Source organism: Callospermophilus lateralis, chromosome 17 (genome assembly GCF_048772815.1).
Source record: "Callospermophilus lateralis isolate mCalLat2 chromosome 17, mCalLat2.hap1, whole genome shotgun sequence".
NCBI lineage: Eukaryota > Metazoa > Chordata > Mammalia > Rodentia > Sciuridae > Callospermophilus > Callospermophilus lateralis.
The window spans coordinates 40,837,679-40,855,159 of NC_135321.1; positions in this window are offsets into that span (position 1 = coordinate 40,837,679).

The window sequence follows — 17,481 nt, forward strand, 5'->3', positions numbered from 1 at the left end:
CAACAGCAAATATTAAGACATGAATGGTATTTGAAGGATTAACTTAAAGTTACAGAAGTCATATTCACAGAAGACCCAATTGAGCAATGACAATGATATTACTGAAAAAGAAAAATAACTCTTTGTTGTGCTGAAAATCTAAAAATGGAGTTACATTATTATATTATCTACAAGGGATGTCAACTCTCATTTCAAAAAGCTAGCCACTGAAAGATGTCTCTTCCAGTTCAGATCATTTACGTGTGTTGATAATAGTCTTTTTTAGAATCTCTGTGACTGTTATTTTGTTTGAATAATCATTTGTAATATACATGGATTCATTCATCTGCATTTGTTGATAGAGCAGAAAGCTGAATTTTTTAATATAATTAATTTCACATGGGATACATTAAGAAGCAGCCTGCAGTGACAGAGATGTTTCCATAATATTGTATTTTTTCCTGAACTAGTACTTTATTTTTATTGAAATGCTCACAATATTTCTCAAAATCATTTTGAATATTTCCACCTTTCACTCATACAAATATACATACTCATACAAGTCTAGTGATTTAAAGCATACAAACGTAATATAGCTTCTTCAAAGAAACAAAATTATTCATTGTACCTGATATTGCTAAAAAACGTGTAATCTCTTTTATTCTTTATACATTTATGACTCAGAGCACACAGAATAGTGTGAGTGGCTAATATTAAAAATTTTAAGTCATGCAACTTGAGTTCTAGGCTCAACTGCCATTTGCAAATCACACTGTTTGTTTTTAAGAAGGCCACTTAATTTTGATAGTTATTTTTTTTTAAATTCCCAACCTAGAAAAATAATTATATCATGACTTTCTCATGCAAGCCAGATGCATTATTGTTGATTCTTTAAACTTAGAAAGCAGTTTGCTGTGTACTGTATCTAGACATATCTAGTCACTATTTCATGATGTATAAAACTTAACCTATAAATATGTATGAGATTATTTTGATCACAGGCCTATAGTCTAGGGGCCAACACATATATGCCAGATTCATTCAGTTTCTTTTATTGATGTTGCTACTCTAAGTGCAAAAATGAAATCAGGGGAAGTAGAAACATGACACTGGATGATATGTTGGAAATGTACAATATTAGTGAAAAAGGCAAAAAAAAATTTAAATTATTACTGGTGCTAAATAATGGTCTAGTGATTATTGGCACTAATATAGATAAAGCCTTTATTCTATCTATTGTTATATTTTGTGTATTTAATGGTTAAGTATTAACACTTCCTGTAAGAAAGAAAATTGCTTTTACTTAAAATTAACATTTACAAAAATGCCTTTTGGCTCCAATATACATTGTGTTTTTGAATAACCATTGCAGGTACAATTAATTGATCATTCAGCATAATCTATGTTTTGGCAAACAAACCATATTTACATGAAAATTTCTGAGGTTAACTAGAAATCTTAATTAAAATAAATTAAACCAAAAGGGTTGATATTGGACAAAACTAATTACCCAAGATTCATCAATACTACAGTCAATCAAAAAAATTGACCACCCTCAAATTACTGCCCACTAAATTGTTTTCTTACAAAATATTTTTGCATACCATGTATTTTATTCTCAATAATACCTACCTAAAATCAAATATAGAAAATTAGGAATCTGTTTGTACATGATTACAATCTGAATAATCAAAACTAATTTAAAAATTCTAATAAAATATTTGATAGTTTTGCTAACTGGTTGTACATAAATTAAGAGATGAGTTGAAAATTTTAGGAGATATTCAATTATTGATCTTAACTACTGACTTGTCATTTTTAATATCTGCTATTTTTACCTGGCAATCATTTACCAAATGTGTTTTTAAAAGATATTTAAAAATTCATTCATTATTCAAATGATGTAGATTATTGAGAATCTTCAAACTATTTGCATACCTCTATACATATAATATTGAGACAGTATCCTTTAATTACTAAATATAAAAAAGACCTAATTTTTATGAAATTCTTAATCAAGTATATTTTCTGATTGAAGCAGAAAATGGAAGGACCATTAGTAAAAGAAGCAAGTTCTCTACTGTATAAGTTTGCTTTCTGAGAGCATTTCTGATAAATTTGGCTAACGGAAAATGATGGAAGAAAGGAGAAAGTAAAATGTTTCTCATAAACAAGAGTAAAAATGAAATTAGAGGGGCAAAAAGTGATGGTGGCAATGCGGTAACACTGTCAATGTATGAAGCCACACCTATAATGTTGGAGTAAATGAAGAATAAAAAGATATTGAACTAGCTTCAAGGAAATTAATGGGACAGTAGAAGACAATTGAAAGCATTTTAATCATCCAAAAAAAATGAAATGAAGAAACAAAGAATATTAAAGATTCTCCTACTGCATAAAAAATTTAGGTAAAAAATTTTAAGGAATAAAAGTAAAATAAATTGGGGAAACTCTTTATAAGATAATCATATGTAAATTCACATTTTGTACAATATCAAGTAACATTTCATATAGACATCAGGGCAGATTTTGGATGTACATGTAAGGAGACATATTTGCTAATTAAACAAACAATCATAATATCAGAGTAGCTTTCTAAAATTATGAACAAACTACTATGTATGTGTGTGGAAGACAGACTAATTTCGCTAAGAAGTAAACAGAGTACGTAACATTCACTCTGAGACTGAAAATTTCAATTAATGCTTATAAAGTAAGGGAGATGCCATCTGATCAGAGGGAGCATATTCTGACATGGAAGTTCCAAGTACCCTAATGACCTTGGTACTCCATACAGTTCTACAGGAAGCAGGAATGATAGAGGTGAGGTTGGAGACAAAACCTGGATCCAGATCAATAATAGTCCTGTGTGTTTCAGAAAGAGTTCTCAATTTTGCACTGGAGGTGAAATGAAGCCATTTGGTAATTTTGAGTCAGAGTGTGACTTAGTTAAATTTGCTGTAAAAGATTACTTGATGGAAATATGAAGGAAGAATGAGTTATGGAAATATTAAATTCAGGGACATTATTAAAAAGATAATTGAAACATTACAGATGAGAAATTATAAAAGCCTTAACTGGTGCAAAGGTAATGGACTAGGAAAAGAAGAGATAAATATTTAAGATACAGAGTTAACAGGACTTAATGATTCTAATTCTGCTATATTTATAGGCTTTAGGTGTGCCAAAAATCCTTCACCCTCAGGACATCCAAGCTGCCTTGCTCATTTATTCTGGTCCTATGCATAAATATTGTTACCTATGTAACCCATGAAGTGAAAAAAAATGAAAAGGTTGGGAAGTTCTGACTATACTTATTAATGATTTGTGAAAAGATATTCAACAATCAACAATTATAGTTCTTAGAAGAATTATTTTCCATTGAAAAGAAAATCATTAGTTTAAATTATAACCAGGATAAAACTTCTTCAGTGCTACGGATTTTCATGGATTTCCTTCATCTGTAGAAACAGAGAGAAGAAACAAATACTCATCCCCTACCTCCCTGCTCACAAACATAGAAAGCACGATGCCCAATAATGCCATGAACATCTAACTAGTAAGTGAGTACTGATTTTAGACATTAAGAAGACAGCAGTAATGAGGAGAGGGGCCACTTCCCTCAGGAATCAGAGTGGGAGAGACAAAATGCAAATATTCATGGGAATAAGTACAATGGCCCAACCTCTAGCATGCAATGCAAGGAGCCCTGAGACAGTTGGATGGAAAAGGTCTAGTGCAGATTGGTGAAAGAAGGAAGCTGGAAGGAATAGGCCATAGATAGAGGATGGAGGATGAAAATACAACCAGAAGAAATATTTTCAATGTCCCGAGGTGATTAATACACTGAACAAAGACCATTGTGGCTGCACTGAGAGAGGGTGACATAGACCCAGGACTTTGACCCAGGAGGCAGAAGGAAGATGAGAGAGGATATGGTAAGCCTGATAGGATTCTGGGTTTCAGCTTAGATGATGCCAGGTGGGACTTTAAAGAGTGTTGAGTAAAAGACTGAATTTCTAACATCATAAGGGTTCCAAAGACTTGATTTCAGAAGAGCGATGACATACACAGAAGTGGACATTTGAATAACAAAATTCATACTAATTTTACATGGTCACAGGACAAAAGGAGAGCAATATATTTTATGACAAAAAGGTAACTATGGTGAGCTCAAAGATAGTGGATGAGTGTGAGGCATCATTTCTTTTAGCTTAGCTATGCAGAACTCAAACAACAGGAATAACACAACTCCCAGAGATTTAGCATGATAATTCCCGATTCTGGAGGGGCAATTCTGGCCTAACTAAATCAGAGACTATTTGACTCATTAATCAGATAACAAACAAACAAACAAACAAAAATCTCTGCACCAAAGTTTATCAGTTATCCACAATCCAGGAGCCATCTTGGGACTGCAGCATTGGGGAGCCCAAGGAAACTGGAAACCCAAACATATAAGTTTGCAGATAGGTCTGCGTGGGCCTGTCTGAGCCTAATAAACCGGTGAAAAGTCAGAAATTGGGTGCATTTCACCCCAGGGAATACAGATTAGTGATGCAGAAGAGACTCTCCCCAGCTCTGTGAACCCAGAGGATCATAGGAAATGACAGAACTGAGTACCAGCAACTAAGAGTCAGAAGGTTGGAAGCCGGTATGAGGGAATTTTGCTCTTAGCTAGTCCAGCTAGCCAGTCCAGCATCCAGTGGGTTCCCAGGGCCCCCACTGGAGTGGCACTCACCCGTTCCAGACACCAGCCTTTTTTTTCCCCAGTTGTGCATACACTGGTCCCTGAGTCCTGCCAGGTCCAGCATGAATCCGGTACCCATTAGGGCCCTCCAGCTCTTCAGTCCCAAGTAACCCAATCCCTCCCTGGCCCCCAACCTGGCTCATCACTCCAAGTTTCATGGATAACCCACAGATCATTGCACCCAACCTTGAAATACTGGGCTCAAAACAGCTGGGTCCCCAAATGCCCAATAGCCAACAGACCCACCCAGTCTAGTGTGCAACTTTGCAGCCATTTACAGGTCCCAGCCCCCATCTGCAGGTTCCTGCACCTGCTTTGATCCACCCTGTGCAGAACAGCTCACAGCCCCACCTAATTGCTGAGAAGGGAAACTGAGAGACTTTTGAATTCCAATGGAAACAATTGTTCAATTTTTCTCCAAGATCTTTTTTTTTTTCTCTTTTTGTTCACATTTCTACCATTTTGCTTCCTGTATTTGAATATGTAGCTTTTTGTCAAAATGATCTTTTGTTGCCTGTATTTGTTTTCTCATATCATCCTTTAATTCATAGAACATTTTAATTATGTACATCCTAAACTCCTTCTCTGTAATTTCTTCTGCTGTGCTGGCCATGGATTCTAATAATATGGTATCTTGATTTGTTTGGGGCCCTTTATTCCCTTGTCTTTTCATGTTGCTTGTGTGTCTTCCTTTCTAGCCCTGTGGATCCAAGGCATTACTGTTTTTACCCTACAGGCTTATAGTAACCCTGTAGGGTTTCAATACCTCACCTTTGAGGGGAAGGACAATGTTAACAGATCCCAATCTAAATATACAACCTAAACCAAATAGATGCTATTAAGATATTTGCAGTTTGGTCACAATGTACAGAAATGGTGAATTCAATTATTGTCTACAATATAATCGGTAAATTTGTAAAAGGGTTTACAGTTTCTGATGGTGAACAAAGACCAAGGGTGAAGTGTAGGAAGATATGCTGAGGAAGTAGGAGGTGAGGATATAGAGTTACTACATCTTAGAAAGTGTGAAAGAGAGCTCTAAATAAGGAGGTTAGTAGCAGGGGAATAGAAAAGAAGTAATTTGGGGTAGACAGGTAAGTGAGAAGACAGTAGAGTACATAAAACAAACACACACACACACACACACACACACACACACACACACACACATATATATATATATATATTAAGAAAAATTAAAAATGTTAAAATAGTAAAAATTAGATGGAGATGAAGAGTATACAATACAAATGTAATATAATATTCCATTGTCCCAGTCCTCAATATCCTAATCTATGCAAAATTTTGGTTTCATATATGTTGGGTATGTGAGGGCAGGAGAATAGAGAGGGAGAAGGAAAAAAATCTCAAAGGAAGAAACAGGGATTGTTTAGGTTGGAGATCAGTATCTTTCCTGCTTCCCTTTTCATCCAATAGGTGGGATTGTCTGTTGTTAGCTGGCATCTCCGCCCTCAGGATGGTGAAGGTAACCAGGGAGGGAGGGTTGGTTCTGAGTGTAGGGCACCTGGAAGTGGGGCGTGGCACCTGCTGTACCTAAAGGGAGACTGCATCTCAAGGATCTCTTTTTGGGTCCCCTTGTGTGATAAGTCTGGTCTTATCTCCTTATCTCTCCCAAAGACCTCCCATTCCTGGTCTCTGTATTAATCTCTAAACTGTATCACACTCACCCTCCTCCTTCCTGCTTCCTAATAAAGGACCTTTTTCTCAGGGGCTCAAGCCAAAGTTAATCAGAAGGGATAAAAAGGATATTTTATGGTGCTTAAGGGAATTATACAACAATGAGATAACAAATATTTATGCCCCAAACAATGGAGCCTATATGTACATCAAACAAACCCTTCTCAATTTCAAGAATCAGATAGACCACAATGTAATAATACTGGGTGACTTTAACACACCTCTTTCACTACTGAATAGATGCTCCAAATAAAACTAAACAAATAAACTGTAGAACTAAATAATACAATCAATAATTCAGACTTAACAGACATATGTAGAATAATTCATGCATCCATGAGTGAATACACTTTCCTCTTGGCAGCATATAGATCCTTATCTAAAAGAGATTATCTCTTATGCCTCAAAGCAGCTTTCTGAGAAAATACCATGAGATAATACCAAATATAGATAATGCCATGCATTCTATTAGATAATAGTAGAATTAAATTAGAAATCAATACCAAAATCAAGAAGTTACTTTAACACCTGGAGATTAAATAATATGCTATTGAATGATGAACAGATACCAGAAGAAATCGTGGATGAAAAAAAGTACTTAGAAGTAAAAGACAATGGCAGTACAACATATCATAATCTCTGGGAAAATATGAATACAGTGCTAAAAGGAAACTTTAATGTATTGAACTCATTCATTCAAAGAATAGAAAGTCAACAAATAAATGAGCTAACATTATGTCTCAAAGACCTAGAAAAAGGAGAAAAAAATCAACACTAAAATCAGTAGAAGACAGAAATTAATTAAAATCATGGCAGAAACCAATGAAACTGAATCAAAAGAAACAACTAAAATAATTGACAAACAAAAATTTGTCCTTTGAAAAAATAAATGAAATTGATAAACCCTTAGCCATGCTATCAAAGAGAGAAAGAGAGAACACCCAGATTACTAAAATTGATGATGAAGAAGAGACTATTATGCTGTCGTGATACACTACAGAAATATAGAAGATAATAAATTTTTTTTGAAAATGTATACACCAATAAAATAGAAAATCTTGAAGATACCAAAAATTTTCTATAGATATATAACCTACCAAATTGAATCAGGAGGAAATATATGATTTAAACACTCAGTTTCAACCAATGAAATGGAAGATTTAATCAAAAGTCTACAAGTTAATAAAGGCCCAGTACCAGAGGGATTCTCAGACAAGATCAATAAGACCTTTGAAGAAGAATTAATGCCAATACTTCTCCAATTATTCCATATAATAGAAAAAGAGGGAATACTTCCAAACTCATTGAATGGAGCTAGTATCACCCTGATACCAATACCAGACAAAGACACAGCAAGAGAAGAAATCTTCAGACCAACATCCCTGATGAACATATTTGCTAAAATTCTCAATAAAGTTCTGGTAAATTGCATTCAAAATCATATTAAAAAGATAGTGCACCATGATTAAGTGGGGTTCATCTCAGTGATACAAGGTTGATTCAACATACAGAAATCAATAAATATAATTCATAACATCAATAGACTTAAACACAAGAATAATATGATCATCTCCATAGATGCAGAACAAGCATTTTGACAAAATAAAACACCCCTTCATGCTCAAAACACTAGAACAACTAGGGATAATGAAAAAATACCTTAACATTGTAAAACCTATATATGCTAACCTCAAGGCCAACATCATTCTAAATGGAGAAAATTTGAAAGCATTCTAAGAACTGGAATAAGACAAGAATGCTCTCTTTTACCACTGTTATTCAACATAATTCTTCAAATTCTAGCCAGAGAAGTTAGACAGAAGAAAGAAATTAAAGGGATATACATGGGAGAAAGAAAAAATGGAATTAATCTAACAAAAGAGGTTAAATACCTCTAAAATGAAAATGACAGAACACTAAATAAAGAAATTAAAGAAGACCTTAGAAGATGGAAAGATCTCCCATGCTCTTGGATAGACAGTTGACATTGTAAAAATGGCCATGCTACCAAAAGCATTATACAGAGTTAATGCAATTCCTATTAAAATCCCAATGACATTCATCATAGAAATTTTAAAAAAGCAAACATACAATTCATTTGGAAAAATTAGAAGCCCAGAATAGTCAAAACAATCCCTAACAAGAAAAGTGAAGCAGGAGGCATCACAACGCCAGAACTTAAATTACACTACAGAGTTATAGTAACAAAACAGCATGGTATTGGCACCAAAACTGAAACCTAGACCAGAATAGAAGACACAGACAAACCCACATAAATATAGTTATCTCATACTATAAAAAGGTTCCAAAAACATACATTGGAAAAAAGATAGCCTCTTCAACAAATGGTACTGGGAAAACTGGAAATCCATGTGTAGTGAAGTGAAATTAAAGCCTTATCTCTCACCCTGTACAAAAATCAGCTGAAAATGGATCAAAGACTTAGGCACTAGAATAGAAACCTTGAGCATAACAGAAAAAGTAGGCCCAAATCTTTACAATTTCAGCTTAGGAATAGACTTTCTTAATACATCTAAAGCACAAGAAGTAACATTGAAAATCAATAAATGGATTGGAATCAACTAAAAATCTTATCAACAAAGGAAATAATCAATAACATGAAGACAGAGCCTACAGAATGGGAGAAAATCTTTACTACATGCACCTCTGATAGAACATTAACCTCCAAAACTAACAAAGAACCCAAAAAACTTAACACCAAAAGAACAAATAACCTAATCAGTAAATGGGTTAAGAACCTGAACAGACTCTTCAGAGAAGCAGAAATCCAATCAGTCAACAAATACATGAAAAAATATTCAACATCTTTAGCTATTAGAAAAATGCAATTAAAACTCATCTCACTCCAGTCAGATGGCAATTATCAAGAATACAAACAACAAGAAATGTGGGCAAGGATGTGGGGGAAAATGTATACGCATACATTGCTAGTGGGACAGCAAATTGGTGCAACCACTTTGGAAAGCAGTATGGAGATTCCTCAGAAAACTTGAGATGGAACCACTATTTGACCCAGTTTCCCACTCTCCAGTTTATACACAAAGGACTTAAAATTAGCATAGTACAGTGACACAGCAACATCAATTTTATAGCAGCTCAATTCACAATAGCTAATTTATGGAAACAATCTAGGTGTCCTTCAATAGATGAATGTATTTTTAAAAACTGTGGTATATATTCACATTGGAATATTACTCAGCCTTGGAGAAAAAATGAAATTATGGCATTTGTAGGTAAATAGATGAATCTGGAGAATACTATGCTAAGTGAAATAAGCAAATCCCAAGAAGCAAAAGCTGAATGTTTTCTTTGATATGCAGATGCTAATTCATTATAAGCCATAATCTGGGGGTGAGGACTAGAAAAGAATAGAGTTACTTTCTGTTAGTCAGACAGGAGTGAAAGGAGGGTGGAGAAGGAGAATGGAATGAATCGAATGAATTGGACATTATTACCCTATAACCATATATGATTATAAAACCAGTGTAATTCTACATCATGTACAATCAGAAGACTCAGAAGTTAAACTCCATTTATGTATGTGTCAAAATGCATTCTGTTGTCATGTATAACTAGTTAGAACAACAACAAAAAAATGAAAAATAAATAAAAATAAAAATAATATCCAGGCATGGTGGCACATGTCTTTAATCCCAGCTGCTCAGGAGGTTGAGGCAGGAGAATCCTGAGTTAAAAACCAGCCTCAGCAAAAGTGAGGCAACTAAGAAACTCAGTGAAACCTTGTCTCTAAAACAAATACAAAATAGGGCTGGGGGTGTGGCTCAGTGGTTAAGTGCCCCTGAGATAAATCCCTGGTACCCCCCCCCCAAATGTAACCATAATAAAAAAAAGGTAATAATGAAGGCGTCAACTGTCCCTCAATTGTCTTCCCCTTTTGCCAGATTTCAGAATAGAAGAAATCTGTAATTGAGTATAATTTTAGAGCACAAAGAGAGTGATATGTAATTACAAGTCTTTCCTTCATACCCTTGCTGCTTAATTGAGATAAACACACACACATACATGCATGCTCGTACATGCACACACAGGACACACTTTTCACATGTATTTAAAAACACACACATCTACAAAGATTAAATATATATTTATTAATTGAGGTAGAATAATAACAATAAAGATCAAAGTCTGAATATGTATAAGTTTGAAAACAGTAAGTAAAGTTTGAGGTTGGAGAGGATCTAAGAGTTTTAATTTCTTTATTTGTTTTAACCAGTGTTGGGCTAATTTTAATTAATTTTGTGTGTGTGCATGTGTGTGTCCTAACATCATCTACCTCTCCAAACTAACAAATAAGCCACACTTACCATTTTGTGCCTTCATCCTGATGCATGTGTAAGTCTCATCAACCTTTATGGATATAGTTGACTCTATTTCTTTGTTGATATGTAAAAATAGGAAGAAAAGCTCACTGTTCATAATTACAGGCTGAATACCCAGGATTTCAGTAAGTATAAAGAACATTAAACTTTAATTATGGAATAATTTGGTGAGCTCCTGATTTTTTATAGTTTACTTCACTTTTTATTCATTCCCTTAGGCTCTTTTCTGACTCCTAGAATCTGATTCTAAATGTGGTAATACACTTCTGTTTTTTTTTTTTCATGGTAATGAAAATTCATTTTTTTTGCATTGTACAAAGAAATCAGAAGAAAAAAGAAGTAGAGAAATAGCATGGTGTCTTTTGGTATTTTATAATAATAAAAATGGTTAAATTCTAACCTGGGTCTATATAATACTTTCATTTTAAAATAATAAATTGATGATACTGCAAGCTAAACCCAAGAGTCCAAAGTGAAACACAGATTAGAGAAACATATTTCAGAGATATGAAAATTCCTATTTGAACTGGCTATTAAGCTTAAAAAGGGCATTACTTCCCAATAATAATTTTTCCTGCACCACATGTTATTAGGTACCTGTTACAACATGCCTATTTTTACAACTGTTTTATAATGTTTTTACAATGAGTATCTCTCTCTTTTGCTTTGAACTTGTGATGTCTTTCCTGGTTCATAAAAAGAAATGTTGTCAGCTTCCCTCCCAACTTTCTCCTACTCCTTCTTATGATGTGTAAAAAATTCTAACTTATGAGATGACTGTATCTCCCCACATAGGTGATCTCCACCTTTTCACATGTATTTATGTGAAACATAAATATGACAACAGCTGGATTGAACAGATGGGCCAAGTAGAAGACAGTGTTATTTTGAAAGGGACAATCACTTCTGGAGACACTGAAGAGATGTTCCAGTATATGCTACTGTCATTTGTTCAACTTCCCTGGATATTCTTCTTTATAAATTTGTAGTTATTTTGTTTTTATCAGTCACGAGTTTCTTTATAAGTGAGTCATGTAGAAAATCTTCACTCAATACTAGAAATCAGTGTTTGGGTATTTATCTTATGTGTAGCCAATATGGTATTAAGAAGTGTGAACATTATTTTGCTCTGGATCTCTTTTTCATCATCTGTTTGTTTTCTCTGGCTGTTCATATTATCACCCAATTTAGTACCATTTGTGATTTGAATTAATGTGCTATGTACCTCTATGTCCAGATCAAAAAACAAAAGTGTTAACATTCTTCTGAGATACTTGAAACTGAATGCAATTTTGTACCAATAAAGGAATGTCATGATGCTTTTCAGAAATGGATTGAGAGTGTATTTCTATTTAGGGGAAGTGCGGCAGCATATTGATTATGAGGTGAGATTTAGAACTTCCTTCAGAAGAATCCCTTAAAGCCTTAACTTGACTGTGTACTACACTAAAGCAAGATAACAGTATGGCAGGTGAGATTATTTTTCAAAAAGCATGTAAATTGAAAAGGAAATGACTATGAGAGATAATTTTACATTTATTACCATGAAACTTTAGAGAAGGTAAAGCATGTAACAAGTGTGAAATATCCTTAACATATTAACCTAAGAAGTACATTGGAGTGCAAATTTCTATTCAGAATTTCCACAAAGTTAAACTGTATCCATACTATAGCTATGTTCCATAGAATGACTTATTTTGTGAATCTACACATCAGTAGAGAGACTGAGTTTCAATAACCATGTCCTGAATGTATTTCCATAGTCAGAGAAGCTTATGAATTTCAAAAATACCCCCCATACACACACATTGTATGGAGTAAAGATTCAGAAGCAGTAACACCCATCCATATGACTGGCAATCCCATGTCTGAAGATGTTGCTTGCAACTGTAACATACTTTATATTCTTTCAGCAAAATCTCATTGCATTCATGGGTTTTATAATATTGCAGTAATATAAATTTTCAGTATTTCATTCTTACTTTGGAGGCTGTGAAAGAGAAGAAGGATGGACTATATGGAACTAAGGAAGCATGACCTTGATTCATTGCCCTTCAGAAACACATTTATCAGCTTTATATGGTCAATTGTGGTACACTGAGCTTTAAGCACAGGAGCACTGTGAAGACACTTGTGTATTATTTAAGGGACTTCAAAAAACAAAACTTATTTTCCTAGATAGATAAATACATATATATATATATATATATATATATATATATATATATATATGTATATTTTTTTTTCTATTCAAATGAATTGATTATTCCCACTATGAATGTAGGCTTATGTGCTGTGTTCTTTCCCTGGAGGATTTAGAAATCCTTTTATTCAATATATCTGCCTACTGACTCCTGCACTTTTTCTATTTCATTAATTTAATCGTTGATGCAAACTAGAAACTGCACTGCTTTATGTGTGAGAGAGAGGTGTGCATGTGTATATTTTCAAAAAGAACAGATTTCAGTAAAAGGAATTGTCAAAATTCTATTTCCCTTCTCACCTGCTTTATAATAAATAATTCTAAAGGGTGCTGTCTAGCTAGTAAATAGTAGAAGACTGCCTTAGTTATTTCCAGGATCAGAGGTGCTCTTTCATCTAAAAGCATGCAAGCATATGGGATTTGCTGAAGCAATAAACGCAGGGTTAGAAAGCCATGGACATTCCCTCCAGCCCTCCTGAAGGGCAGATGGGGAATTTTTAGAGGCTCACTCTATGTATCAAGAGTTAAAGAATTTACAGAGCAGGGCATCTTTAAAGAAAACAAATAATGAAGCGGGGGGAAGAACATGATTTTATGCATAATTTAACTCTCCTCTAGATATATTTGTCTTCATCTGAAGAGATTAATTGCAGAAAGAATTTGCAATACCAGTGTCTCTAGGAAACACCTTATCCAATAAGCTTAATTAGCAGAAAAAATATTACAAATAATATTTTTCAGATATAGCAGAAAAAATATTACAAATAATATTTTTCAGATATTAAGTATAACACCTCCTGTTCAAAGGAATTAAGGGAATTTCAAGAATACAAAAAGATCATGAAATTATGAATGGTGAAATATACAGAAATAGAGAATGTTTCCTCCATCCTGGATGTTGAAGGCAGTTGTATAGTTTGTTTGATAGTTTGCTGATCAGAAAGTTGTGAGCTTGGAAAGAATTAGAAAGAGCAAATTAAATAATGTTTCTATAATTCCTCTTGATTCGAAGCTACTTTTATTTGAATATGAAATTTGAAAATTATACAAGAAAGATGGAGAAGAAGCTCATCTTCTATATACACTACATAGCTAAGTTCTATTTTCTCTATGCTTAATGTAAATAATCAATTTGTTATAGATTTATTAACATTTCAAAAAAAGCTATTTCTGGATTTTAAAATATTCAAACTATTTTGAATAATGTTGAAGGTAAACATGTTTGCCAGAATTCTAAATAGTTATAATTATCCCTCAGTGTCCTGCCATCCATACCCTATTGTCTTTGCATGTGGTCTTAAGTACACATACACATGCAGACACACAGAGAAAAAAAGAAGCACAAAGGTATAAATTCAAAACACAACCCACAACATCCAATAGACTCTAGCACCCAACACATGGAGATAGTCTATATTTATCTGAAGATAGTCATTTAGACGTTACCAACAATACTTGAATTTTAGAATTTAAATTTGCCTTGCAATCTCTTATAATAATTTTTTCTTTAGTAACTGAAATCTAATGATATGACACAATAGAAATCTTTTTGTCCAATGACTGTATGAAAATGAAAACACGTTTATATTTGGCGTTGTGATACTTATTTTGAGGTCAACTTGCCAGGAGGCTCAGATAATTAATTGGTCAAACATTGGTTTGGGTATGTCTTCGAGGAGGGTGTTTTGGATGCAATTCATATTTCAATAGGAGGCTTAGAAAAGCAGATTTTTTTCATCTCCATCTCCATTGGTGGGCTTTAATAAATCAGCTGAATGCTTAAAAAGTAAATATTATGGTTTCAAATGATTGTTAGAATGTAAAAGGAGTTCAAAGAATTTTTATTTCATCAGCATTTGTTTCATAATCCCAGTAATTTGAAAATAAATTAATCATGATAAAACAAGTGATGTAAAATTGACCATGCTGACCATTTTTAAGGGTTAAATACATTCTACTGTGGTACAACCTCCAGAACATTTTTTTCAATCCTGCAATACTAACACTATATGCATTAACGATGACTTTCAATTCTTCCCTTTCCCCACCCCTTGGCAACCACCATTTTTCTGTTGCAATGGATTTGACTACCCTGAGTACCTGGAATAAGTGGAATCATATACTGTTTGTCATTTTGTGACTGTCTTATTTTACTTAGTACAGTTTCATCAACATTGTTTCATTTTTTATCATGGATCAGTATGGTTGTTTCCTTCCTTTTAAAGTCTGTATATCATATTCCATTGTTTGTCTACACTACCTTTTATTTATCCATTTATTCACGGTCATCAATGAACACTTGTGTTGTGTCTGGCTTTTGGTTATCATAAATAATACTGGCATGAACACAAGTGTAATAATATACAAATACCTCCTCCAGAACTGCTTTCAATTCTTTTGGATATATATTCATAAGAAGAATTGCTGGCATTATTTTTGAGCATAAAAAAATCATTAAAGTTCCTAACATTTCAATTTCCTTTTGTAAGATTACTCATTTACTTTTGTATACAGCCTAATGGATTACTAATTATGTTTACTCCTTTAATTTGATTTAGGGAACAATAAGTGACCTAAGTCATACCAACTGGACTCAAGTTGAGGAGAAAGGAAGAGGTAACATTTGGTAATTATCTATTTCTTCTGTAGTATGAGGACTGAAATATTAGTAATAGATGGAAGCATTTCCTTGACATTCATAATGACTAACACCTAAACTCTCCTCCAGAAGAGAGAGGGATGGCATCTCTTTTTACACGCATGTGAGAAAACAGAAAGGTGTAAGCAATTCTATTCCAGATAACAGTCTGGCTACACAAAGATTAGAGGGAGCCTGTTCTGCTTCCATGTAACTTTTCCTGAGTACACTGTAAACTCTCCATCATAATTCATAAAATTTATAAATTATAAAACTTATAATTTATAAAATCTTCTTAATAAATAGTATTATTATTTTTATTTATTTTGTTTGTTTCCATAATTGCAGACACTAGCACAAAAGTTTCTTGGCTTATGAGTTTTCATGAAAACATCTGTAACACCATGGTGAAGGAATGGTTTATTTGCTTAATTCTGACTACATAGAATTTATATAAACATAAATATCATATAGAAAACTTATATATATTTTAATTTTTCTTATATATAACACAATAATAGGATATGATATATATGTACACACATATACACAGAGAAATTAAGTAGAATAATACAAGTTCCTTTTTTCTTTCCCTTTACATATGATAATGTAGTTTAACAGCTTTCAAATGTGCAGGACTATATAGATGTATCTCCCAAAGTTAGAAATAATTCTGGTCAGTATAGACAATCTACTCCCTCTCTGAGGCATGTGTTTATTTGTTAAACTAACATTATCAAACAGTTATCATATCTCAGGCACCATCTTCTATACTAGAGACTATAGTAGTGAAAATTAACAGGAAAGATATCTTGATCTGACCCAATCATTTTTTTAAAAATTAAATTTCCTTAACTTTTGTCTTATCTATGGAAAAAAGCAGGGATAAAAATTTTAAAAGCCTACATTTCTGTCTGAAATCATTCCTGTGGTACTTGCGTTATATTTGAGAGTGATAGCTACTTTTCTCTTAGTTCATTACAGTGAAATTAAAAACTGAGGTAGATTGAAAAGGAAGACATGGCTTTGGCATAGTCTATCTGAGAAAGAAGATGGGCATTCAGATATTAGTATCAACAAGATTTCTAAAGATTAAATAATGCATTTTCAAAACTGATTCACAATGGTGATAAACAATAAACCAGATTTATTGCTAATAAATGTTATTAGGCACTTAATGAATAGCTGTTAATAATGAATGAGTGATTAAATATATGAAGGAAGAGATTAATGATTTTTCAGATAGAAATGGATAATAAATATTTAATACATGAAATAAACAGAGAAATACAAAGTTAAATTTTAACTTGTTGGCACATTTATCCTTAAGCATCATGAGAATAAAGGTTTGCATTGGGATTGACAGCTGGTAAGAGTGGAATGTGGTTAAGATCTATAGATCCTTATAACACGGAAACAAATGAAGAATTAGATTGAGGCAAAGGAAATTAATTTAGTAATAAATCAATACAAGCAATAATTAGAGGACTGTGGAACCATACAGTATGAAAGGATGGCATACAATTTGCTGCTTTTGTTTGGTTATGCATTATTCAGTAACATGTGTATCATCCAATAAGTATATATTTAGTTTCTTCCATCAATGTGTGTAAACTCTAATTCTTGCATTTGGCAATTATTTATCACACATTTATTATGTGCTGGTTGTCACAGGAAGTAGTGCAATGAGACCCACAGGCAAAGCTCCCTCCTTCATAGATTCTACATTGTCATGGTGGTGGGTTGAAGGGAGATGGTCTTTTAGACTGAAACAAAGATGTAAAGAAAACAATGGGCAGGAGAAATAGAAGTATGAGTGTAATGGAATTGTCTTAAATGTGAGTTTGAGTTT